This window comes from Carettochelys insculpta, chromosome 5 (assembly GCF_033958435.1).
Source record: "Carettochelys insculpta isolate YL-2023 chromosome 5, ASM3395843v1, whole genome shotgun sequence".
NCBI lineage: Eukaryota > Metazoa > Chordata > Testudines > Carettochelyidae > Carettochelys > Carettochelys insculpta.
The window spans coordinates 76972279-76997207 of NC_134141.1; the positions used below are offsets into that span (position 1 = coordinate 76972279).

Genomic DNA, 24929 nt, shown 5'->3' on the forward strand with positions numbered 1-24929 from the left:
AAAATCAATTTTATCTCATAGTGTAGATGCAGCCTTAATCTGCTTGTGCAACCTGCCTCCTGTTTGTATGCCTTCTGAGGCACTCCTTAATTACATACAGTTTTTTCCACAGGACCACCACAGTGCTGAGGATGGATGAATCAAGACTGGGCATTGAAGGAGGCTGTCTATAGGATCTATTTCAGTTGCTGCAGAAGTTTGAAGGTTTGTAGTTGGTGTAGCAGAGGACTGCATGAAGCAAAAGGAAGGTCTCATGGTTAAGGACGATGAATGCTGTCCTGGAGAACAGGATTCTATTCCTGCCTTCCCCACAGATTTCCTCTATGATGCTAGACAAGTCACTTCAGCTGCAGTTTTCAAAGGTGGTTGGTAATTGTGTTCCCAACTTGAGAGCAGGGGTCTGATTTCCAGAAGACTGTGTATTCTCAACTGCAACTGAAGTATATGAGAGCTGGGTTTTGAAGATATCAAATGTTCTATAACGCTAAGTAAGTAAAAATCAAGCCCTAGGTATCTGGAGGCATTCAAAGGGAGTTAAGAATTTGTCATTCATTTCTCTATGCTTCAGTTCTTCATCTGTAGCATGGAACTAATGTTATCCCCTCAGCTCACAAATGTATTGTGAAATAAATTTATAAATTTCTGCGAAGCACTTTGACACTATAGTGATAAGTGCAGTAAGAGAGCCCATGAGGAAATTAATTGTTCTTTATTCAGAACAAGTGTTTAAACAGTGTGTACAGTATATAAAGCACAGGGCCCACAAAGGCTGCATCTACACTACAGTCTCCTTTCGAAAAGGGAATGCAAATGAGGAAAATTGGTCATGCAAATGAAGCACCGATTTACATATCTCATGCTTCATTTGCATATTCATATTTTCACAAGAGTCTTTCGAAAGAAAAACAGCAGAGTAGATGGGGTTCTTTAAAAATAAAACTGCGTGTTCAAAAGCAGCCTTCTTCCTAATTTTTTCAAAAAGAAGGATATTTCGAAAATGGGGCTTTATTTCGAAAGAACCCTGTCTACACTGTTGTTTTTCTTTTGAAAGACTCTTTTGAAAATATGAATATGCAAATGAATCATGAGAGATGTAAATTGGAACTTCATTTGCATTTCTTATTTGCCTTATTTGCATTCCCGCTTTCGAAAGGGGACTGTAGTGTAGACGCAGCCACAATGAGCAATGCAGATAAACCAAAAAACAGACAAGAAAATATTCAGCATGTACTGCTTACCCTACATACTGAGTAAGATTAGAGTCCAATAGCAAAAAATAACATGCTTTTAAAGTATTTTTGTATGAAGTATTTCATTACCCAAATAGTTTATTAGTTTCTCGGAATAACTTTTAGAATCCACAGGGGAAATGTTAAAGGGTCCTATTAAAAGTGCACATCCTGCAGGTATATAATTCTCTTGACCCATCAAGATCTCAAAGGATCAAATCATGCCCACCCTGTCACATTAGTTACCAGTGCTGTGTGTGCAAAAAGCGAACAGAGGGATTAGAGAGAGTAATGGAAAAACATTGACCTTAACAGGAACAGCACCCAACACTTACGAAAGTCCAGCCTACAGTGAATTTCAATTGACAAGACTGTCTTCCAAGTTGTGATGTCCCAAGACCTGTAGTACTATGCCCAGGATTCCTGACATTTGTGGTATGTCTATAGAAATGCCTCTTTTTTCCATGTTACTTCCTAGACCTTGTCCCTCATTCATTCCCCTGTGGCCAAGACAACCCCACAATCATGCCCCCTCTCAAACTAAAACCTTCCAGAAGTGTTTAGGTGACACAGTGGAAGTTTGTGTAAATTGGTACTGGCAGAGTTTATATTAACTCAACATAAGAAAAGCCCGCGGGTTTGCTGGGAGATGAAAATTGACTTGATCTCTCTCCTTTCACACCCAGACAGAAAAACAGATGAGCCCCATTGGCTCATCATACATTTATATCATATACAGGGATACCCAGGGTCACAAGGATGGAAGCTGCTGCTGTGTTAGCTTAGGAAACTGAAAGGGATAATCGCCCTAAGCAGAAACAGATTCAGGAGTAATTTCCTTAGCATTGTTTTTCAAGCACTCACATGAAATATTCCCAGGTTAAAGACTACATAAATTGTTTGTGGAAATTAAATTTAACATATGGTGGGCAGAAACGACAATGATAAGCTGGTTGCTGGAGGAATGGTGACAATGTATGTAAAAAGTACACAGTATGTTTAGCCTCATCCAGATAATCTCCTTTTACAAAGACACCTCACTATTCCCCTAGGAAATGTGTCATCTTACATTGACCATTACGAATGAGAACTACAAATATGAATGATTCTTATACAGAATGTTAGGTCAGTGGCAGATGTTGGAAAATTCCTACAAAATGCGTATCTGGAGAAGGATATTTTTTAAAAAATTGAAGAAATCTACTAAATATCTGCAACAGCTGAGCAATCTTACTGTGCCACAAGGAGATTGAAAACTTGGCTCATCCCCCATGGACAAGCTTGCCTTAATCACATTGCTCTTTTACATGTGCACAAGGACATCAACATTGACAGTACTACAGTGAAGCAACCATTTGCTGAAAACAACTGTCAACATTGTCAAGTTTTTGGAACCTTTAATAATGTGATTTGTGTGACAAAGGTGGTATCATTTTGTTTATCAGCTGTAATAACAAATTTCCATAAAGCAGGAAGTTTGCAGAAATGTGCTGGAGCAGCATTTTATGTTACCTACTTCTGCCTGACGTATAAAAGAAAAGTTGAATGAATTACAAAAATTACAAAAATAAATGAATTACAAAAAATGTGGGTTTCAAACACTCGACCAGAGTCATTTCAAGAGTTCTAGCAAATTTCCTATAAAAAAATTGAAGTCCAAAGATTTTCCCATTCCGTGAAACCTCATTATTTTTAGAAAATACTTTTTACAGTTGCATTAACCCTGTACCTGTGAGGAAATAATGATTCAGAAAATCTTTCAGAATTCAACCTCCGTGAGTGGTAATTAGGGGGTTGGATTTCCAAATGCCAACACTAAGGGCTCAGTTCTGCCATCTGATATCCTAGAAAATCAGCTACAGCATTTGTACAGTAAGCACAAGTTTTCCAAATGCAAGGGGATGTGTATCAGAGGGTGGGACTGAATCCTCATATTTCACTTCTAATCTACAGCATCTACTGCAAGCCCTGTGCCACACAGAGTTCTGCCAATGTACTTCAGATCTGATCTCTGAGCTCCTGCAAATTCAAATCATAGGCTGGCTCACACAGGTCTGCAAGTTCATCTCAGTTTTGAAATACAACACTCTCAGCAATTCTCCATCCCATCCTTTTCTAGACACTTAGATTAAAACTAATTAAAAAAAAAGCAAAACCCCCTTTTGTCAAATTCCCACTGCTATTGTGGCTGTTTATTGATTCTATATGTATGAAATATAGCTATTTTCATAATAACAATAAGATAGTATGTAGCTTTTGTTTGTCTGCCCATGTATCCTACTTTCTCATACCAGGCCCATCAATACTATATTTGAAAACAAAACACTCCTTCAACCTTGGCTTTCACGACCTCCTTCTCCTTCTTCCTTACTGAAGCAAAATGTTAAGCCACCTCTCTCTAACACTGGATGTATTAGCATGAGAGCTTTGAATTTGCTCCAACATTTACTTCAATCTGTGAATTAATGCTGCAGACCCTTCAGGAGTCACTGGGCACCTAACTTGCATACTGTTTCAGTGGAATACTAATAAGTTATGATCAGTGCACTAAATGAGGCATTTAAGAAAGAACTTGCTCTATCTCATTTTAATCAAAATTTCTAAAGATTCCTTCCACATATCAGCTGCAGCCCTGCTATCTCAGCTATTCTGATTGATTTTTCTAACACATTCTTGCAATGTCTGTGAGATATCTTTGTGCATGCTGTACAATTATTGGTATTTATCTTGAGCTGAAGAGAGAGAAAGAACTATGTGTTGCACACATCTGGTCCAGAGAGTTTCATAACTCCCAAGAGAATTTTGCACTCACTGTCAAACTGAATGGTGTCTTACAGTTAATTTGCTTAGAGGCCAGGGGCTACAAATAATTCTCTTGTCCACAGCCAAGGTTACTCGGCTATATAATAAAGACTAAAGCTTTTGCTTCTACATAGACTCAGGCCATTGATATAATTTTGCCATAGATAACAGGAAAAGTATACTTTATAGAAGCTTGACTAGGTATTCACTATCAGCTTTCAATACAACGAATTTCTAATTGTTTTTAAAGTTTAGGGAGGATAAAATGGTTAATCTTTGTGATGACAAAAGGAAGCGGAAAATAAAGTGACACACTTGAGTGAACTGTGAGGAAATAAAGTGCACAACATGTGATAATGCCATGACTCTGTGTTATTGCACATTTCTGGGCTGAAAAGATATGGCTTGATGGGTAATTTGTCATGCTGTGCAATAGAGAACAACAGTAAAGAGACTTCAGACAGAAGAAAATTACACAAATAGTAGGGTGGAAAGGTATAATTGAAGATGGCAAAAGATTGAAAGAAAGACATTTAAAATTACTGTACTGACCTACTAAATGCACTTGGGCGTGGAATCCTGGCCCCAGAAGAAGTGGCATTAAACGATTGCAGGCTGTGACACTACTACAGGATAATGCCAATCTTATGGAGCTTGTAGAGGAGAAAAATACAATACACATTGTAACTGAACAAAATCAGACCCATTTTTTGCATGCACACGTACATGCAGGAGCTGAAGCTTTTAATGAATTTTCAGTAAGTGAACGTTTACTTAGGGCCAGACTCTGATACTTTTATGCCCACTGTGCCCCATGAACTTATTGTGGAGTACAGTCTGAGCCAGCAAGAAGGCATCACAATCTGGTTTTGAAACTGTAAACCAATATATTTCTTTATAAATTTTCTTTACGACCCCAAACATTTTTTTCTCAGCAAATGAGGTAATGGTACTGGAAAAGATGGAACTAAAAATCTTACTTCGCTTTTTTTTTAACATTACGTAGGGCACCATCTCGTCCTATTTGGATTTCACTAGCATTATAAGTATGGGAAACACTAACTTCCTCTTCATTTTTTTGTTGGAGAAGCAGAATGCACCCTTCTGCCAGGGAAAAGGCAGAAGACCTAAATCCAATGATACCAAAAAAACCCATGGTGATCTCCCAGGCCCATAGCATTAAGGCTGCCACACAGAAGCCCCTTCCCCATGGGCAGGTGCTTTATGACATAGAGAAGGAACCCCTACAAACTGCATCAGACTCTGTCAGCAGTGAATTGCTTAAGTTTATCTTTCAGGGTTGTGGGGATGGAAGACTCCAGTGAGGTGAAGCCAGCTCACAGCCCTGCCCCATTGCATAGCTCCATATCCCCACAGACCACCACCACTACAGCAGGGCTTCTTCAGTTCTTTCCCCTACTATGCCTCCTACTGCCACGTCTCTCTTCCGCCCCCACCCCCACTCATGCTGATGGCAGCGGAAAGGAGACCATAAGACAGTCATTTAATCTTGAAATGCTTTAGTTCACCATATCAGTGAGGATAAGGATAGCAATACCCATTCCGTATTACAAAAGTGCTGTGGAATAAATGCGTTAATAACTGAGCCCCTTCTATTATAGCAATGATGTCTACTGTATAAGTAGCTAAACAGACATTCAACATGTCCTGAAATGAACGTACATGCTTTCTATCCTTTTCAGCCTATTTGTTGCTATATTGCTGAGTAACATAAAAGAAATGCAGTATCTGCATAACTGATGGAGATAGGTATCTCTTTTGATTTGAAGAGTATTTAATTGAACCTTTCCAGCTTTTCATTGTCACTGTCACCAGAGGTTACTATGCACTCCCCCCTCAGAACCATTTGGCCTATGGTTGTCCCCAAAACTTTCACAGGCTTTTTGCTGTGGGTGTAATACAGTGGAACAACCAAGAAACCACTTCTGGCTAGAAGAGAGGTTTTAGAGTTTGCCAGTTTCTGAAAGCAACCCATCCTGCATGGAGCGTAAATTAATGAAAGCTGAAGCAGCTGCAACATAAGGCACTGCTCTATTGTAAAGATGTTCTAAACCATTTTGCTAATGTACAAATATTTAAACCATAAAAATAAATGATCTAAACTGTGAAGCTGTAGCTATCCTATTGTCAAGTTAAATAAATATTGAATAGCAAAGATCAAAACAGAAAGTGTTGTTTCATGACCAATGCTTTCCAAAAGGCCACTTTTAGTACATTTAAACACTCGCTGAGGAAAATATGTTCAAGAAACAAATTTCTGTGTGTTTGTTCATCAACCAGTTTAGCAAGGGTCGGGGTCCTCTGCCAAAAGAATTTTCCCATTACTGAAGAATTGTGCTGCAGAATCTCAGCTTTCATTTTTAAAATTAAAATGAGTTTTTGGCCGTCTGGTAGTAGAGAAAAGCCTCCAAATATGAACTGAATGTAAACTCGTGAAGTGATGAGTTTGCAGGCAAACTAACAAAAACAGCTGTTGTAAGTGTGGACTGCCCCACTCATTTCACCTAATAAATTAACTTTGAAACATAATCCTAATTTAGATGGTCAACACTGTCAGCTATTTCACAACTGCTAATTTCTGCAGAAACATCCAGTTTGTCACACCTAAACTGCCTCCCATACATCCCCAGATACTAAAAGCCCCAACTTTCCTTTACCTAGCTGCCAAAACCTCTTTTCTTCCTAGTTTCAATACCAATGCCTGCAGCACAATGAACAATGAAAATTTATAGTTAATGTAAAATCAGCAGAATGCAATACTAATATAAATAGCACAGGGATACTGTACTGCTCATATTGTTTGCCATAATTAATTTAGTAAAATTTTCATTTTTAATTTGCCTAAAGCTATTGCAGAACTTCCACCCAGCTGCAACAGAAAAAAAGAACTAAGGAGTGTTGTAGCAGAATTTAGGTCAAGCTAGCCACAAAGCACACAGGACCCTGAGGAGTGTGTATCATAGCAAACCAGTCACAGACAATATTTTTATTCAAGAACCCAGGCAAAATTATTACATGTTATACTATGCTTACATGATCTTATCTCTTTCAAAAATAATGATCTTATGGAAGCTTCAAAGATTATTGTATAAGTGTATGAAGGTAACAGAGTATAATATCCAGTTCATTAGCTGGTGTTAATTGGTGTAATAATATCAATTTTCAGTTATTAAGGCTCTTGGTGTAGAGTAAAACTAGGAAAATTTACACAGAAGCATATAAAATGTTTCTTATAAATAACATTGGATTTTCTCTCATACAGATAGAGCTGAGGAAGCCATGGATATATTCTGTATCCTGAGAACTGATACTCTTCCTTCAGCTGCAGGAGTCACTATTGACTAATTGGCAGACAGTTTTAATCTCCTCCTCCTCAACTAACCCCTGTAGCAAATTACTACCCTGCTCCACCCACTGAGCAAGCAGAGAAGGAATTGTGCCTCAGCAGGGTTTCTCTCAGGTGCATACAGGTACAATCTAGCCCTAATTTATATAACCACATCTTTGGACATAAGCCAAAAATTGAAGTGATAAGTTATAAAATGAAAGAGATTTGCTTTCCAAACTTTTTTCTTCAGTTTTTAAACATGAAAAATCTGCTACACATCCGTGAAGATTTTTTCATGTGTATTTTACAACTCAAAGGAAAATTTATACCACTGTTCGAACTGGCAGGATCACGCATCATGAAACACTCGAACTCCCCTTCTTACCCAACAAAGATTTTTCCTCCAAAAAAATTTTGGAGCGCAGTGAACTCTGTATGTATTTGGCAAATATCCATTCAGAATTAATTTAAAAAAAAAAAATCAGGATTTTGGCCTGTGTCACTGTTTTGACTATATTCGCTGGCCAAAGAGCAATGAGATTTTGTCCTTAACAGAACTGTTGAATTTGCATGAATGTTTTGTTTTCACTTGAAGAGAGACAAGAACTGCTACCCTCCTCTCACTTTGGAAGTCACTTGATAATGAGTAGGACATCTTCATGTCACCCTCCTATTTGTGACTCCCTTGATGGCAGATCTGCCCGATTCTGGAGCCACAGGTCTGAGAACTGATCCTCTTCCATCAGCCACAGGAGTCACTATTGACCAATTGGCTAGCAGGCAGGCAGGCAGGCAGGAGACACAGGTCTTTTCACAAAAGGGACAGCTATTGGTAGCTGTTGGAAGGGTGCAGGGCAGTTTTTGATGTTCTTTTCTTCTCCGTCTCTCTTCGTCTGCACTGCACTGGGACCTCTCAGATTGTGCCACCCCCTCACGAATTACTGCTCTCCACAGGGGACAGTCCTGGGCAACGTTTTCCTAAGTGTCAATACTGGTGCTGCATTTTTTCATGTGTGCCTTCAGCATGTCCTTATATTGCTTCCTCTGGCCCGCAATGTTCCTCTGTCCTTCCTTCAACTCTGAAAATGGAATCTGTTTCAGGAGGCACTGATCAGACATCTGAACCACATGGTCAATCCAATGAAGTTGTTAGTGAATGATAGCGACTTCAGTGTTGGTCATGTTCAACAATTCCAGGATCCTAGTGTTCGTGCACCTATCCTATCCAGCAGTTCTCCACTGAATTCAATAGAAGATACTTGAGATTGTCCCATAGTTTGATGTTCAGTGTGAGGCTGAGATTCTTGAATGTTTTGATGAAGGCACTTAAGATGGTCTGAAGGGTTGCAGGAGAAACAGCACCAACCATGTTGTCATCCACGTACTGGAATTCCATGACTGAGGTTGCCGAGGTCTTGCTTTTAGCTTTCAGCGTCCTGAGATTGAAAAGCTTCCCGTTCTTTTTATAGACAATCTTCATGCCATCTGAAAGCTTTCCATCAATGAGGTGAAGGGTCATGGTGATGAAGATGCAGAACAGTGATGGGGCAATGATGCAGCCTTGTTGACTCCCATTTTGACCTCAAAGGGGTCGCTTTGGAATCCGTTATTGCTCATTACTGTGGGGGGTCATGCTGTTGTGAAGCAGGCTCAAGATACTAATGAATTTTTTGGAGCAGCTGATCTTTGCGAGGATGATCCACAGGGTGCTACAACTGATTGAGTCAAATGTTTTGGTTAGGTTGATGACACTCTTGTATAAGGCTTAGTTTTGTTCACAACATTTTTCTTGTACTTGCCGGGTGGTAAAGATCATGTCTGCTGTTCCTCAGAAGCCACACTAGGATTCTGGGAGAAAGTCTTCGGAGAGCGGCAGGAATCAGTGTGCAAGGATTTGAGCTAAGATTTTCCCTGCTGTTGCCAAGAGGCAGATGCCACAATAGTTTCCACAGTTTGATTTGCCACCCCTCTTGAAGAGACTGATGATCAGTGTGTCTCTGAACTCCTGTGGTGCCTGAGACCTAGCCCAGATCTTGAGAATCAGGAGATGGAGTTGTTTGCATAGCTCTGACCCACCTTCACGGAAGACTTTAATGGGGATTCCATCTAGTCCAGTAGCCTTGTACTTCATTGCTTTGATGACAGCTTGGACCTCATTCAGGGTAGGAAGTGTTGCAAGATTGTTCCATGGCGACTGCTCAGGGGTTTGGTCAAGGTATTCGAGGACCACAGTGGGGGGGTGGTTCAAAAGCTCATTATAGTGCTTCCTCCTGACGATGTGCCGACCTACTCCGGGTCCCGTGGGTGCGCGTGGGGTGTGATACAGCGGGGGGAGTCGGGTGGCCCAGGACCAACCACCCCACCTTTACAGCAGCCTGATATAGTGTAGCAGCAATATGTGATTTAGTGTATTTACTTTAAAACCTAGGTTTCCACAGTATTATGAGTACCAGAAACAATAACACTCCGATTGTGAACACCACAATGCCCTGTGGCTGTTCTAAGTCCCAATAATTCTCTATACAGACCCAGCTAGACCAGCTAGTGGTATTTACCAATAGTGATTTATTCATTTATTTGTAACTACAATTACTTAACACTTGTTATATATATATATATAGATAGTTATTTATTTGGCATAAGCTAAATACTAGGTTACATATAACTATATATAATTACATGTGACTTACCAATAACATCCAATGCTCCCACATCTCACCAATAACTACGTTACAGCGGCCCTTCAAGTCAGAGATACGGCTTGGTTGGGACCTTTCGTGGTGGTGACGTCCGGGTGATCAGGCCGGGGTCTGCTGTCTGGACTGGAAGTTGCTAGCCTCCGCCTTGTGTCCAGGAGCCCACCCCCTTATTCCTGCTAAATCACCTTTTATACTGTTTCTTACTTGGGGGTTCGATACCTGGCCAATTAAAGCGTTTGTTACCTAATTTGGGCTTTCTATCCTCCCGGCCTGTTAGAACATGTTACAAGATTTCCTCTGTCCTTGGTCTTTTTCTGAACCTCCCCTGAGACCCTCTGATGTTGTACAACCAAGATGTTCTCTTTGGGGGGCTTCCAGCTACTAGCCCCAGCTGTTCTCTTTGGGGGCTTACTATCTGCTTGTCAGGATGTTCTCTTTGGGGACTCTCCAACTACTTGTCAACTTTCTGATTTCTTTCTCCTGGCCTGACTTCAGACCTTCCCGCCGCTGTATGATAGCATTCCAAGATGGAGTGTATGGTCATTCTGCCTTGCGAGTGAGGCCCGGCCACCAGGTGCTCGTGCTCCCACACCTCCAGTGACAGCAATTTCTTCACTGTCTTTAAAAAGCTGGGTACCATCCTTTGATCTCAGGGAATAGATTCCATGGTTTCTCGGTCCATAAACAGCTTTGCTGGTATTGAAGAAACCTCTTGTATCATTGATGTCTGAGAGATGCTGGAGTTCTCATGCCTTCTGGTCTACACTGGTTTTAGTTTTTCAGAGTCCTTGTTTTACATTGGACTTCTGCCTTAGCCTTGGCATGTGATTCTCTCTTCATTGTGCAGTTGATGTCACCTTGCCAGCCTCAAAGGCATTCTATTTCCACATTGTTCTCATCAAACCAGTCCTGATGCTTACAGGATTGGTAGCCAGTGGTTTCTCCACAAGCTCCAGTGATGGCATTTTTCAATGGACACCAGTGTTCTTCCACATCTTCAGGGTGTACTGTCGGCAGCTTCCTTTGGAGTGCTACTTGGAAGTCACTTTGTCTGATGGGGTCCTTCAAGCCGTGTACATTGATCTTTTGTCAGATCAGATTTCCCTGAGTTCTACATTTGGTGACAATCCTAATTGCCATTGTGGATTGAATAAGGTGGTGATTGGTCCAGCAGTCATCAGCATTGGTCATTGCACCTGTGAGGACATTTTGCTGACCCCAAGTATGGACGATGACATATTCTATGAAGTGCCAGTGCTTTGATAGAGAATGTTACCAAGAGATCTTAATTTTTTTTTCTGGCAAAAGGTGTTCATGATGACAAGATCATACTCTGCACATTTTGTAAGGAGCACTCCACTGGAGTTGCTGTTGCTGAATCCTTCTTTCCCAGTGGTAGTCTCTCAGAGGTATACGTCTCTTCTGACTTGGCACTGAAATCTCCCAAGAGAATAATCTTGTATTCTTTGGGAGTGTCTTTCAAGAATGTGTGCAATTGGTTGTAGAACTTCTCCTTCATGTTACTTTTGGCATCTAGAGTTGGTGCATAAGCACTGATGACAGCTGCCTGTTGGATTTTGGCAAGCTTCAAGCAGAGATTCATGAGACGTTCATAGATTCAGACATGGACTTCACATAGGACCTCTGTCAGTTCATTCTTGATGGCAAATCCTACTCCATGAATTCATTTTTCTTCCTTCAGGACTCCTTTCTAGAAAAAAGGTGTACCCTCCACCTTCTTCTCTTAGCTATCCTTCTTCTGGTCTACCTGCTTCTGCCAGGGCAGCTATGTTGATGTCAAATCATCACAGCTCACAGGCAGTGACTCTTGTGCATCTTTTAGGTTGCCTATTGTCTGGTCGTCCATTAGAGTCTGAATATTCCATGTTCCAAAGTTTACCATTCAATTTTGACAGCACAGAGGTGAACCCATTGGACGTGGTTGTCCTGTCAGGGTGGGTTCAAATGGACTATGTGTAGGGTACCTTTTCTAGCTCCCTCCCTATGTGGGGTGAGCAGAGAGGATCTTAAATGGGGCTGCTAGTCATGGATGCAACAGCTGGACCATTCTAACACCTCAGTCCTTGAAACAGAACAACTGATACATACATCCATCACCTACATGCTGGTTCATGACTGAAAGCTTCCAGATTTCCTAGACCTGTTGCCATCACCACTCACTAGGCACCATAGGACTTAAGTTTAGGAGAGTAGTACACAGGGGAACATTCACATGCATGACTTCTTTTAACGTGGGGAGGGACTGCATTGCTGCCACCATGTGATCCTTGATGGATAGAAGGCCCATGTCCAATGGCATGGTATCCATGATGACTGAGAGACTCCTGTCTGCTTCAGCTTTCATCCGCCTTCACAGCTGTTGTAGCATTGCCCTGGTTATCCTCCACCTGTTCTGCCACTGAGGACTTTTAGGAATGTTCTTTGTCTGGACCCTCTTCCTTGACCTGTGGCATCAGTAGTGAAAAAAAAAATGGTAATACTGACCATATAGGAGGTGCCTCAGAACATCTGAGAAAAAAAAGTCTGTGTTTTTATACTACAGTCATTACTATGGTATCTGATTGTGGATTTTGGCCCAGATTCAGAAGTGACTTGGGTGTCTGAAGCCTAACTGCAGTGATCAGTGTCTAAATTCATTTGTGCGTCTGGGCACTTCTGCCTCTGAAGAGTCCAAACACAAAGAATGTCTAAAACCATCATGGTGAATAAGAACAAGGCATGGGAAGCTAGCAGGAAAGGCAATAATACAAGCCACAGTGTTAGTTAGCCAACCTAGTAGACACTGGATGAGTAAAATCATAGAAGCTAGAGGCAAGGTCTACTCACAGGGCACTCTTATGACCTTTATATGAAAAAACAGGTCTGCCTACTTAATACAGGTGTGGCAAAAGTGACAACTAAAAAGGGGATAGGGTACACAAAAGAAATCACAAAATAAGCTTAAGAAGGCCACCAAAACATCTCAGAGTAAGCAAGAAAGAGAGGGAGAAACTTACAATGCCATACTAGTTGAAAATAAATGTTGCCTTATTTCCCAAGTTATAAGCTAGATTTTTCCATTAATGAATAAAATAAACAATATTAATAATACTTTTCACACGTATACTATCCTTTACCTGAGGGCTGTTAAGCACTTAACTAACATTACTTAGTTATTCATAAACATTAACCTAGTTAGTCAAAATATGCACAGTGTTCATTGGGATATTTGAGAGGAAGCAAGGGACAGGATGGTTTTGCTGTGTTCATAATCAGGCAACACGTCTCTCTTCTCAATAGAACTGCTTAGAGCAGGAGGGATCAACCAGGGGTACACTTATTCCTGGTGTTATGCAGCTATCTTCCAGGAAATACATCATCTCTAGATAGTTGCCTAATTTTGCAACAGACTTCACAAATAGCACTAACTTAATCTGTGCAATCCAAAATGTTATACAATGACTTGTTTATATTGGTCCATATACCACTAACATGTAAGTACAGTATTTATATTTGAATTGATTTTTTAAATAATTATATTGTAAGAATGAGAAAGTAAGCACTTTTCGATAAGAGTGTTCTCTAATACTTCTGTATTTCCATCTGATTTTGTAAGCAAGTACTTTTAAAGTGAGATGAAACTTTGGGATATGCAAAACAAATTAGGCTCCTGAAATGGGCACAGTAGTCTGAAAGGTTGAGAACCACGGCTTAGATATCCTCAGTGTATTCTCAATCATTTTGGTATGCACTCAGCCCCCAGCACATTGCCAATGGAAGAAATGTACACTTCAATATTTTTTATTAAAATGGAAACTATTTTAGAATCTGACTCCTGTCTGAATTTTGATCACACTTTTTCATGTAACAACACTAACACTATGGGGCCAGGCAACAATAAACACAGGCTAATGAAAAAGGAATAAACAATACAGTCAACCAATGGACAATGCTGAGTTGGTGGAAAAAGAAGCTCTCACTTAACTATAGACTGTTCTTCCTACTGGGATATATGATGTTCTCTGAAAGGCTGATCAAGGCAGATCAATGCATACTTACCTTTTCAGAAGGCTAAAAGGTGTGTAGTGACTGGGTATCATTAAAAATTTACTTGACCACAGGCATCAAAGGAACATGACTAGAACACCCTGGAAAGCACTCTATCTTTCCATATTATATGTCATATTTAATATATGTAAACTGTTGTATATACCATTACAATCACTCCAGCTTCATGGCAGCTGATGCCTTATACACGTTCGGTAGGAAGATATCAATTAAGCATGTTATCTATAAAGATATGTCTGCAATTACTAGTACTTCACGACTTATCATTAGTGTATCTGACAGGATTTTCCTCAAAGTAACATTTATTTTGAGGTTAATCAAACTTCTTAAGGCTATCATTTATTATAATCTGATTTTGGATAATTGCGCAAATCAGAGGCTCTAAAAGGAAACACTCTTTTCTCAATCTCAATACATGTGTGCATTAATGAAAAAACACCATACAACTCTCCAAGAAATGGAATTACTTGCTATAAATACATGGTCATTGAACGTCTCTTTATTTCAAAATATACCAATTCAATCAGATTTTCATACACAACGTTTAAGAGCACATTGCCTCTGGGGTCTACAGGAGTGTTAAAAGGTATATGAGGGACAGTAAAGGTACATCTTTGTTATGCAGAAAGCTGAATTTAATAGGGACATGCTAAATCAAACTCAGAGGGCTCCCCCATCAATGCCAGTATACCTGCTCCTTGGGAGACTTCAATAGTAGCATTCACTCTTCCCAACCTCCCTCAGAAGAGGCTGAAAAACAGGTGAAGAAGCTCAAAATTAAGGTATGTCGATTCCGGCTATGAAATTGTAGCTGGAGTTGCGTATCTAAATTCAACTTTCCACTTCCCTGTAGTCCAAGGCCTAAGATTAAATACACTTTCTGCCTGTAGCAAGGTCCACAAAAAATGCACAGGAACTGCATCTTCATACCAACCGCAGAGGTGTACATATGGATTGGGGAGGAAGATGGGGGCAAAGACAATGAAACCTGTGTTTTCATTCCTTTGTGCTGGGAACACTGATGAGGCACAATCCTGGCTATCAGAACCCACTTGGAACAGCCAACTCAACCCCCACTCTCTCCCCCCACGTAGAGCTCCAAAACTCCTACAGTAAAGAAATGCTAAGTTTGCAAAGTAAAACAGTCAAAAGTTAGAAAATGCCAGACTTAAGTAGCCCATGCAACCTTAATTTGCCCCCTTTGTGCATTTGCGCTACAATACAACCTTTGTTCACATCCTCCTCTTAGCTGCCTCAGTGTCAAACCAGTCTCTATTGAGCATGTGTGACAGCAGCTTTGCAGAAGCTTATTGCCTCGCCAAATTTTGGTAAAATTTCAGAGACAATAAAATGCACAATCCTGACACCAGGGTTACTTCTGCACCCCAGGCAAATTTCAAGCCACTGCCTCAAACCAGGGAGATGATAAAGCTTCTCAGTCAAACAACTCTAAAAAATGTTTTAACATGAACAAAATATATTTTTCTCTAATCTCGATCACAGGAAGGTATCCCTTTACCTGCCCTATATCTTGGACTGTGGAGATTCAGACTTTTTGTTCCATTAATCAGTGACAAAACAGCTTAATTTTGTTCACTTTCAAATTCCCATTGATTTCAAATTCACAAGATCAGGTCCAATATGTACCAGGCATATTCTGGCCTTGTTGAGAAACCTTCCCACATGCAGTTACTCAACTACAATTTCATAGTTCAAGGTTGAAGGGGTAAGAGTATGGTTTTGTGTATCCATAGGTTGAATTCACAAAGCATTTGAGGGGACTACTGCTTCATTCTTTTCCCTGGTCATACCCAAAAATCTTGACCTTCAGACAGGGACAGGCACATGATGTAGAGGCAAAGTACAAAATAGTTGTATGTGCTGCATCCTTCCCCAGAGGTTGAGAACTTCACCTCTCTGATATGCCTAGCTGCCTCAAAGAGTGAAAGTTGCTGAGAGCAGTTGCAATTCTAAATGTCATGTGGCAATCCACAGCAGTGCCTGCCATGTGAATGGGCAGCCCACATACAGATTTCTTACGGAAGCTCTAAATGAAAGTCAAACAAGTTGAGGAAGCCTATGCTCGAATAACGCTATTTAAATAAAATGGTCACACTTCCATAAAGCGCGTGTATGCACATAGGTGTATAGACTAATACAGAGATCCTGGGTAAGGTATGTGGTTAATAATTTTCATTTACAATTAGTGGAGTTGAACATGGACTGTCATTCTAGCTTAATCAGCAGAGCGATCATTTGTGCCATCTGCACTCAGCAGGGTCCTGGTTGCTAAGACAAGGTAGCAAATAAAAAAAAATAATGGGAGCAAATGAAAATAATATAAATTGCAATAAAACTAAGCAAATAAGAACTCAAAATCAAAAATGACAACTACTGGATTTTTCTAGATAGAATTTTTTTTTCCTGATAATAGTTGTAATTATTTGAATGCTGTAGAACTACAAGCTGGCTCAGATAAGGGAAATAAACTTGCTCTTGACATGACTCAGTTAGTGCTTTTATTAAAAAAATCAAATTCTAATTATACACAATGGATGGCAATTTAATTATATTGAGTAAAATCAAAATATACTGAAAAACATATTTATTTTAAATCAGCTTTAGTGACTTGCTAAATAATTCTGAAATTAGGCTGAGGTAACTTTGAAGTTATCTCTTCCCTTTATTTTTAGTTAGATCTTCTTTAGGATAATAAGATGTAAATAAACTTTGTTAATGTCAACAATATTTTCTCTGCATGGAAATATGAATATGTAAAATTACTTTCCTTATTTCTGCTTCGCTAAATCTTGTACTCCTAGCAAGCACAGACTAATAGAAAAATTCTTTTACTCTGGCTGACTTCTAAACTAAACTATCTCCTTTATTACATTGTTGCTAAGATGGTAACTCATGTGACCTAACAACCAACCATATAAATGATTATGACCTGTTTACAAAAACAAAAAAGAATCTATTTTTATTAATCATTTTCCCTTTTTTTTTTTAAAGTGGAAAACAACTTGGCTTACTGCAAGTAGGGCAGTGCCTAAACATGAGAGGAACAAGAATTATGATTGTAGTTTTTAAGACACTAATGGGTCTTCGAAAAGTTCTGAATTTCCATTCATTGTGACTTGAGGAGGTTGTTTTGTGTGTAAGAATGAGATCTGATCGAGGGATTGAAATGAGACACGATTTTATTAAATACAGTGAAAACATACGGGCTTTATTATGACACATACAAAAAACAAGAACCTGTTTCTCGTTAGCAAGCTTCTAAAAAGTATCTCTTGTATAATTATTAAATAAAACACTCACTTATTCAGTACTCAGCTTTTAAACCCTCAATAAGAGGAGTGCACACTGAGAGAGGCACTTACCAGGGTTTCCATGGTTACTGGATGATGCCAATCAAATCCATGTTTTTATCTGAAAGTGGTGCCCCTGCAGAGAAATACAGTTTGGTGAGTGGTTGTTTATACACAGCAAGTAAACAGGGACTTGTTTATTTTACAAAGAGCTCCTGACCCAGATTTTTCTCATCACCCCATTATTTTGTCTCTTTTAAAAGGAAATACTGTAAAACAGATAGTTTGGCAAATGTCTTTATTTGTTTAAATGTGTTAAATAATTTTTCAAGAACAAGCTGTATACAACTGCTAATAACACCATACCTCTGTTGACAACTTTTTTAAAGCTCTTTGGTTGGCATATTCATGTAAATGACCTCCATTTCATTCTCCAGAAGTGAAGTACTGTAGTAGTAGTAAGTAATAGTAAAGGATGCATATAACTGAAGCACCTTTACCATAATCCAGTAAGGACAAGACTCCCAAATTTAGAATTCTTCAAAATCTAATGGCTTTCCATGTACACTAGCTACCATTTTAAAAGTGTTTGGTTCCTACATAAGTAGTATGAACTTGTAATTTTGACATTCAGTCTCACAATGCTACATGCTTTCTAATTTTGGGAGTGAGATTAATACCTATTTGAGAAGTTTTAGATGTCTAATATTTCTTTGGATCAAAAAGCACAATGAGTTAGTGAAAAGAACGGCAATCAACTTCAATACTTAACACAGTTTAATAGCCTGAATTGAAATATATGTGTGCTGTATTTCCATTAAAAAAGTTTCCTTCCAGCCACAATTAATAGAACAAAAACTTGTCTTGTTCTGAGATTATTCTTGGAAATGTAATTTTAATGTCTATGTAAAAGAGGAAACTTCTTTGCCATATGAAAGCAATTTAATTTTTTCCTCAAAGGAGTGATTTTTGGATGAAATGACTGATTTTGATGCTTTCCATTTGAACTTGCAGCATACTTTGGGGGTGGGGACAGTAATTCTGTGTTCTTTTGCCAGCGCTGACAAAGGTCTGGTTGTCAGAGATACCTTTTACAGCTAAATTTACTCTAGAGTGACAGGAGCAGGTGCACCTAGGCCTGCCAGACACTTGTGCACAGGGATCACGCATCTTACAGGTCAACAACCAAAAGAGAAAAAGCTTCTGTCTTTGGGGTAGAGGGTGAGTGAGGCAAACACAGCCCAAGCTGGGGGGTTTCTCTTCAAAGCCAGCTGGTCTGGCTTTATTCTACAGGAATTTTTTTACCTGTCAGTTTGATCAACGAAACCCTCAGCAGGTGCTGACGGGTACAACTTCCTGGAGAAGCAGAAGAAGGGCACTGGTGAGTTTTAATAGACAAAACAATGAAAAAATAATTTAAGTCTTTAAAGCTGATCTGCTGCCTACCAAGAGCTAATACCTGTGGTCTAGAATCATAGCTGAGACATAAAAAAATTCTGATTGAAAATAGATAAGTTCTCTAACATGCTTCACATTCTGTTTTGTGTGGTATTTTACTGTAATTTCTTTGTCCAGGAAAAGTTTTGTGAAAGTGAAAGATTCAGTTCATTTCTTTTAAATTCTTACTTTTAAATCTAAATACACAGGACCTTTAGGATTACCCACAGAACAACTTCAGAACATTTGCAGCCAGCAAGCATGTTTCTTCATACTTTTTTCTCTAAACGCAAATTATTTCTTAAAACATCCTTACTTTTCTCACTTCTATTGAGGTACAGTAGCTTCTTTTTTGGGGCGGGAATTTTTTAGAATTTTTTCTGTATTAATACCTTAATTTGACATTCAAATATCTTTAAAACTAGGTTAATTGTACAATAAAAAAGTAAGTGAATGTAAAAAAAAAAACCTTGAAATATGTTTTTTAAAAATAGTTTACAGCAAAAAGGTAACTGTATGAAACAGTTGTTGATTTCATTGGAGTAAGAAGCCAGATCATGAAACAAAGGGTTTGTGGAAATATTTTTCTTTGAAGTGTTTTTTTAAAGTTACAGTTAGTTTGCACAATCTTTAGATTTTATGACACCACAAACTGAGAGTATGTGGGGGTGGATAGGGACCAGGAGGAAACGGGATGGGATAAGGATATTTTCCCAGGACAATAAGATTTTCATTAATATGAAAATACCGAGAAATGAATCCACATGTTAAAACATATTTTTTAAAAATGTTTTATTATGAATTTCTATTTCAAGAACCATCCTTTTAACTTTGCTTCACAGCACTTCTTACAAATTGTTGTATTAAATTAAAAACATTTATTTTAACAAGCAAACAAAACTTGAAGTTTATACACAGTGAACATATGAAACCATTTAAACAACCAGATTCCATATTCACAAGTCACACGCACATAAAAGGCACAAAAAGTAAAATAAAAGCAAAGAGACATGCTTAAATAAATAATTATATAACTTCTGCACTGGAGCTTACTCTGAAGCTGGGATGGAACACTAAAATTTAAAGATTCCATGTTAGTGAATTTCCTTAGTCACAATGCGTGATCCTGGACTGTTAAAGTCAATGAGTGTTTTGATCCCAATGGAGCTGGATCAGGCCCTTAATCTTTTTTTCTGTTTTATTCATTTTGGAAGACAAGAAGGTTGCACCACAGCCGATGTAACTTTATGGACCAGGCTGCATTAAAACCAATTCATTTTTATTATAATGAGAATATTCTGTGGTTTGTTAAACAGACACAGAAGGCCTGCAGACTGTACAATACATGATTAAAAATAAATAGTTAACACTATAAATATAAATAACATTTTTTTCAAATTAACACTGATAATGAAACAACTTATGAGAAGCAAAAGAAACTTCTCCTGAACACCAAAGTTCTGGGTTCTTCTGAAATAAAAATAAATTTGTTTTTTCATATACCATATTTTTTCATATTTAGAAATATCACTATCAAATGCCTTACATAGCCATTAAATCTCAGAACTGTTAAATTATAAAAATATAAATATACATATTCAATGTAATTCCTAGAGTAAATCAAAAATTAGTACATATTATATTAGCTAAGTACTACACACAATCTCTGGTTTAAAACTTATTTTATATACTATCATTCCCTCTGCACTGCATTATATTGATCCTAGAGCCCTGATAACAGCAATTAATGAGACTTACATACTATATAATTTCACTGGACTTCTAACTAGTGCTTTTCTTGTGCCAACACTTGCCGGTAACTGAGACCAGCAGCCCCAGCCATGGGATTGGCAATGAGGAAGGGGAGGAGAGCCGGCTGAGTACCAGCTCCTCATTTTTTTTAAAAAAAAGGTACTGCTTCTAACAGAGTTTAATAGAGTTGATCTGCACCTCAGTTAATTTAAAAAAAACTTTTATTTATCCCTTTCATTGAATTCAGCTCCACGAGGCTACATCTACACTACAGCAATCCTTCGAAAGAAGTTCTTCTGGAAGACCTCTTCTGAAAAAACTTCTTTCCAAAGAGCGCATCGACACCTAAAAAAACAGATTGAAAAAATTGATCCACTTGTTTGATAGTGTCCACACAGCCCCCGCTCTTTTGAAAGAATGGGCCAGAGATTGAAAGTCCAGTGCCCTGAGGACTGGTCTTTCAAAGCAATGGCCCCAGGGGCATCTACACACATTTTTTTTTTCTGAAAGAATCCCTCATCTGGGAGAGGAAGAGGGATGCCTGAAAAATTGTTGCATTCCTCTGATTTAATATCAAAAGAACACATTTTGAATGTAGAGACTCCATATGTTTTTTCAAAAGAGCCCTAAAGAACAGTTCACTTTTTGGAATGATGTTTGGGCTGTACACAATGCAAAGTGGAGATTTCAGATTTTTTACAATTCACACAACCAATTTTTTCAGTCATTGTGCTTGTAATTTCGCTAGTCATCAAATTTAAACACAGTTAAAATATACTAAATGAAATCCTGAAATAGTTCTATAAAATGTAATTGGGGATTAAATGATGGGTAATAAAAATCCTGTTCTCACTGAAATCAGTAAAAGTTTTGCTATTGTCTTCAAAAGAACTGGCCCTACAATCGGGAATACTGAACATTTATTATTGCCCGTAACCTACAAGCTACGAAACCAGCACTCACCTTGACCCAAATTAGATATTTTGTAAAATATTGTTGCTAATTCTGCACTGTTTTTAAATCTATTTTGAGGAGCTGCAACTACCAACTAGTTCAGCTTTCAACCATATGTTTGTCTTTTCCAATAAATCCCAAACTTTAGTGTCAGGAAGACAATTATAGTAGTTGTTCCATAGTGCGTGTAAATATAAATGTGTTTTAACCACAAAGCTTTGGCAAAAATTAAAACAGAATGAATAATGTTATGATCTTCAAAAGTTAACGTAAAGCTTTTCAAATCAGAGCTGGATGCTTTTTGTGCCTTGTTCTCTCATTTACATGTGTGTAAATCAAAACTCTACTGAAGTTAATGGAATTGTACTATTGTAAAACTAGTGCAATTGTAAAAAGTATTAAATCTATTGGCTTCTATTTTGTCTAAACTGACTTTATTAATGGCCACTTAACTTATGTAAAATAATATATTTACAAAACATTTTTCTTTTTTTAGTGAAAAAGCATTTTCTTAGCCTCCTAAATGGATATTAATATGTTTTCTGTGTAAACCTATACAGCCCAATCCTCCATTTTTTTTTTTTTAGTAAAAATTCCCACTAAGTTCACAGGCCACTGCACCAAATCCTGCTCCTCTCCTGAAAGTTGAAGTAAAAGGGGCTTGTCCATGAGAATATATGGATGTAAGAGAGTGGTGGAGTATGAAACTCTCCTGCCTGTTAGCCGCACACAGTATAGCTGCTTAGTCTGGGTGCTTCTAATCCAGGACTTGAGTAACGACTACAGACAACTGTACAGTTGAAGACACAGCAACTATGCCACTTCCATTCCCTGACCTGCCCATAATTTCCCGATACAATCCCATCATAAAGCAGACACAATACTTAGCTTCACTGTACGGGACACTAGAGCCCCCTGGGGACCTTCTATACTGCTTACCCCAGCCCCATACTGAGCACAAATACAGCATTTCTGTTGTTCACTGGGTCTTCTTCTCCTATGCTGCAAAATATAATCCTTGTATACTAATAGTCTTTCCTAGAACAGCCACTAACAGGACAAGGCCAGTACCAAAGCAAACTTTTAGAAAAGAAAACAACTTCTAAAAAGTGCACTGTGCTCTATGTTTGAATCTAAAAGGAGAAGACTTTAAATTCAAGTCCAATATATACAGCTTGAAAAGAATAAATGCATATATAGCTGGAGTTCACTGGAAGCAACATAAGTAACTTTACATACTGAATAAAACTGACAATGGCCATTTTTTCTGGCATACATACGTACAATATTTCTCAATTTATACATATACTAAGTGCATGTTGTATAGTTGATATCTGTAGCTGACTTCAGCTGTAATCTGGTTGATATACTGGTTTGTATGACAGCATCTGCCAATGACAAAACAAATAAAATTCAACCCAGATGAGCATAAAAATATTTATGAATCTTTGCTCTCTCAAGAACTCAATTCTTTCCCTCATTAAGACTTTAATGATTGAAGAAAAAGGCTTTAAAGAATACGAAAATTGCAGAAATGTCTTTCTGTTTGATTCCATCAAGTGATAGCAGGACACTGTAAGATTCAATAGCCACAGCCATTGGCAGCTCTTCCTCTAACAGCTATATATATACCTGTCCCAAGCTGATATTACCCACAGACCCAAAGAATTCACAAGGCATAGCAAGTGGCTTGATATTAAAATAATAAACCAAGCTGCTCCTCACCAGATACTCCCGGTTTTCAAGGAGCACCTGAACTTTCTGAAAGTTAGTAGTAGTATGAGATCTGCTGCTGCAGTCTCACTCAGGTGAAACTTGCATTCAGTCAGTGGGGAATTTTACTTGAGCAAGGACTGCAGTATTATGACCATTACTAACTGAATTTTATTATATGTCCATTGCATTCTATCTCAACCACTTAATTATTTGGAACTCTACTACTAAACTTTTGGTAATGTTTTAGGGCGCAGTCCTGTGGTCCAGATAGAAGCATAACTCTCACCAAAGTCAGGGGTTATTTTGTAATCTTTGCTGTGAAACACATGCAAGTTGTAAAAGGTTCCCCCTTCTTAAGGCTTATCTCTAGTAGGAAGCCACAAAAGAGCTTCCAAACCCCTACCTCTGTGAAGAGAAAACTTGGTCATTAACCAAAACCCCTTTATTTCAGTAATACTCCTTAGAGATTGCTTCCCTGAGTCACAGTCCCTTCTTTTTATCCATAGTCCTTTGATCTCCTCTTCAATTTACCTTTAACATCATCATCATCACCAACAACAACGGGCTCATTGCTCATTGGTGTCGGATGTCTCTCTCACTATTTCCTTCCATCTTACCCTGTCCAGCATGGAGTGGCTCTGTTTCTGTAGACTAGCCCAGCATTAATCTAGGTGTAATGTTCTCTCAGTAGCCAACCTCTTGACCCAACCCCAATCGCTCAACTGGCGTCGCGGACCTAGTTTATCGGGGTGACATCTGAGCTGGCATCTTTTATCATTTAATCACGCTGGCATCAGAATTCATTCATATTGTTCATAGAATCATAGAACACTAGGACTGGAAGGGACCTTGAGAGGCCATCGAGTCCAGCCCCTGCCACAATGGCAGGACCAAGTACTATCTAAATCATCCCTGATAGATGTCTATCTAACCTGTTCTTAAATATCTCCAGCGATGGAGATTCCACAACCTCCCTTGGCAATTTATTCCACTGTTTGACCGCCCTGACAGTTAGGAACTTTTTCCTAATGTCCATCCTAAACCTCCCTTGCTGCAGTTTAAGCCCGTTGCCTCTTGTTCTATCCTCAGAGGCCAAGAAGAACAAGTTTTCTCCTTCCTCCTTATGACTCCCTTTTAGATACCTGAAAACCGCTATCATGTCTCCCCTCAATCTTCTCTTTTCCAAACTAAACAAGCCCAATTCTTTCAACCTTTTTTCATAGATCACATTCTCTAGACCTTTAATCATTCTTGTCACTCTTTTCTGGACCCTCTCTAGTTTCTCCACATCTTTTTTGAAGTGTGGTGCCCAGAACTGGACACAATACTCCAGCTGAGGCCTAACCAGCGCAGAGTAGAGCGGAAGAATGACTTCTTGTGTCTTGCTCACAACATACCTGTTAATGCATTCATAATAATTGTTGTTTCATAGTCAGCTCATCATCACTCGTCTGACCAATCCTCCTCCTTCATACAGGCTTGGGAGCAGCATGGAACCCCCAGAGGCTTCATGGCAGAGTTTTACCTTCAACCCTAACACAAATATCCAGCATACAACAGGTCATCCCCATCCAATCACAGCTATCAAATTGTACACCTTCCTTCCACTCCA

At 38.8% G+C, this 24929-nt stretch overlaps 1 protein-coding gene and 1 long non-coding RNA gene across 13 annotated transcripts in view; one reads left to right on the forward strand and one right to left on the reverse strand.

The window, feature by feature from the left end:
• The window catches only part of LOC142013658 (uncharacterized), an 84130-nt gene that overhangs the window by 52263 nt on the left and 6938 nt on the right, over positions 1–24929 (reverse strand). For all 3 annotated transcript variants that reach the window (XR_012645750.1, XR_012645748.1, XR_012645749.1), the window contains exon 2: positions 17531–17594. This is a non-coding gene — a long non-coding RNA (uncharacterized LOC142013658). The remainder of the gene's footprint in view (positions 1–17530; positions 17595–24929) is intronic.
• Positions 18665–24929, forward strand: part of MEF2C (myocyte enhancer factor 2C) — a 159710-nt gene continuing 153445 nt past the window's right edge. For 4 of the 10 annotated variants that reach the window (XM_074995353.1, XM_074995350.1, XM_074995347.1 and 1 more), the window contains exon 1: positions 18667–18839. The gene's annotated coding sequence lies outside the window, so the exon portion shown is untranslated. Of the gene's footprint in view, positions 18840–24929 lie in introns of all 10 variants that reach the window. The other 6 variants (XM_074995348.1, XM_074995343.1, XM_074995344.1 and 3 more) reach the window with 4 other exon arrangements.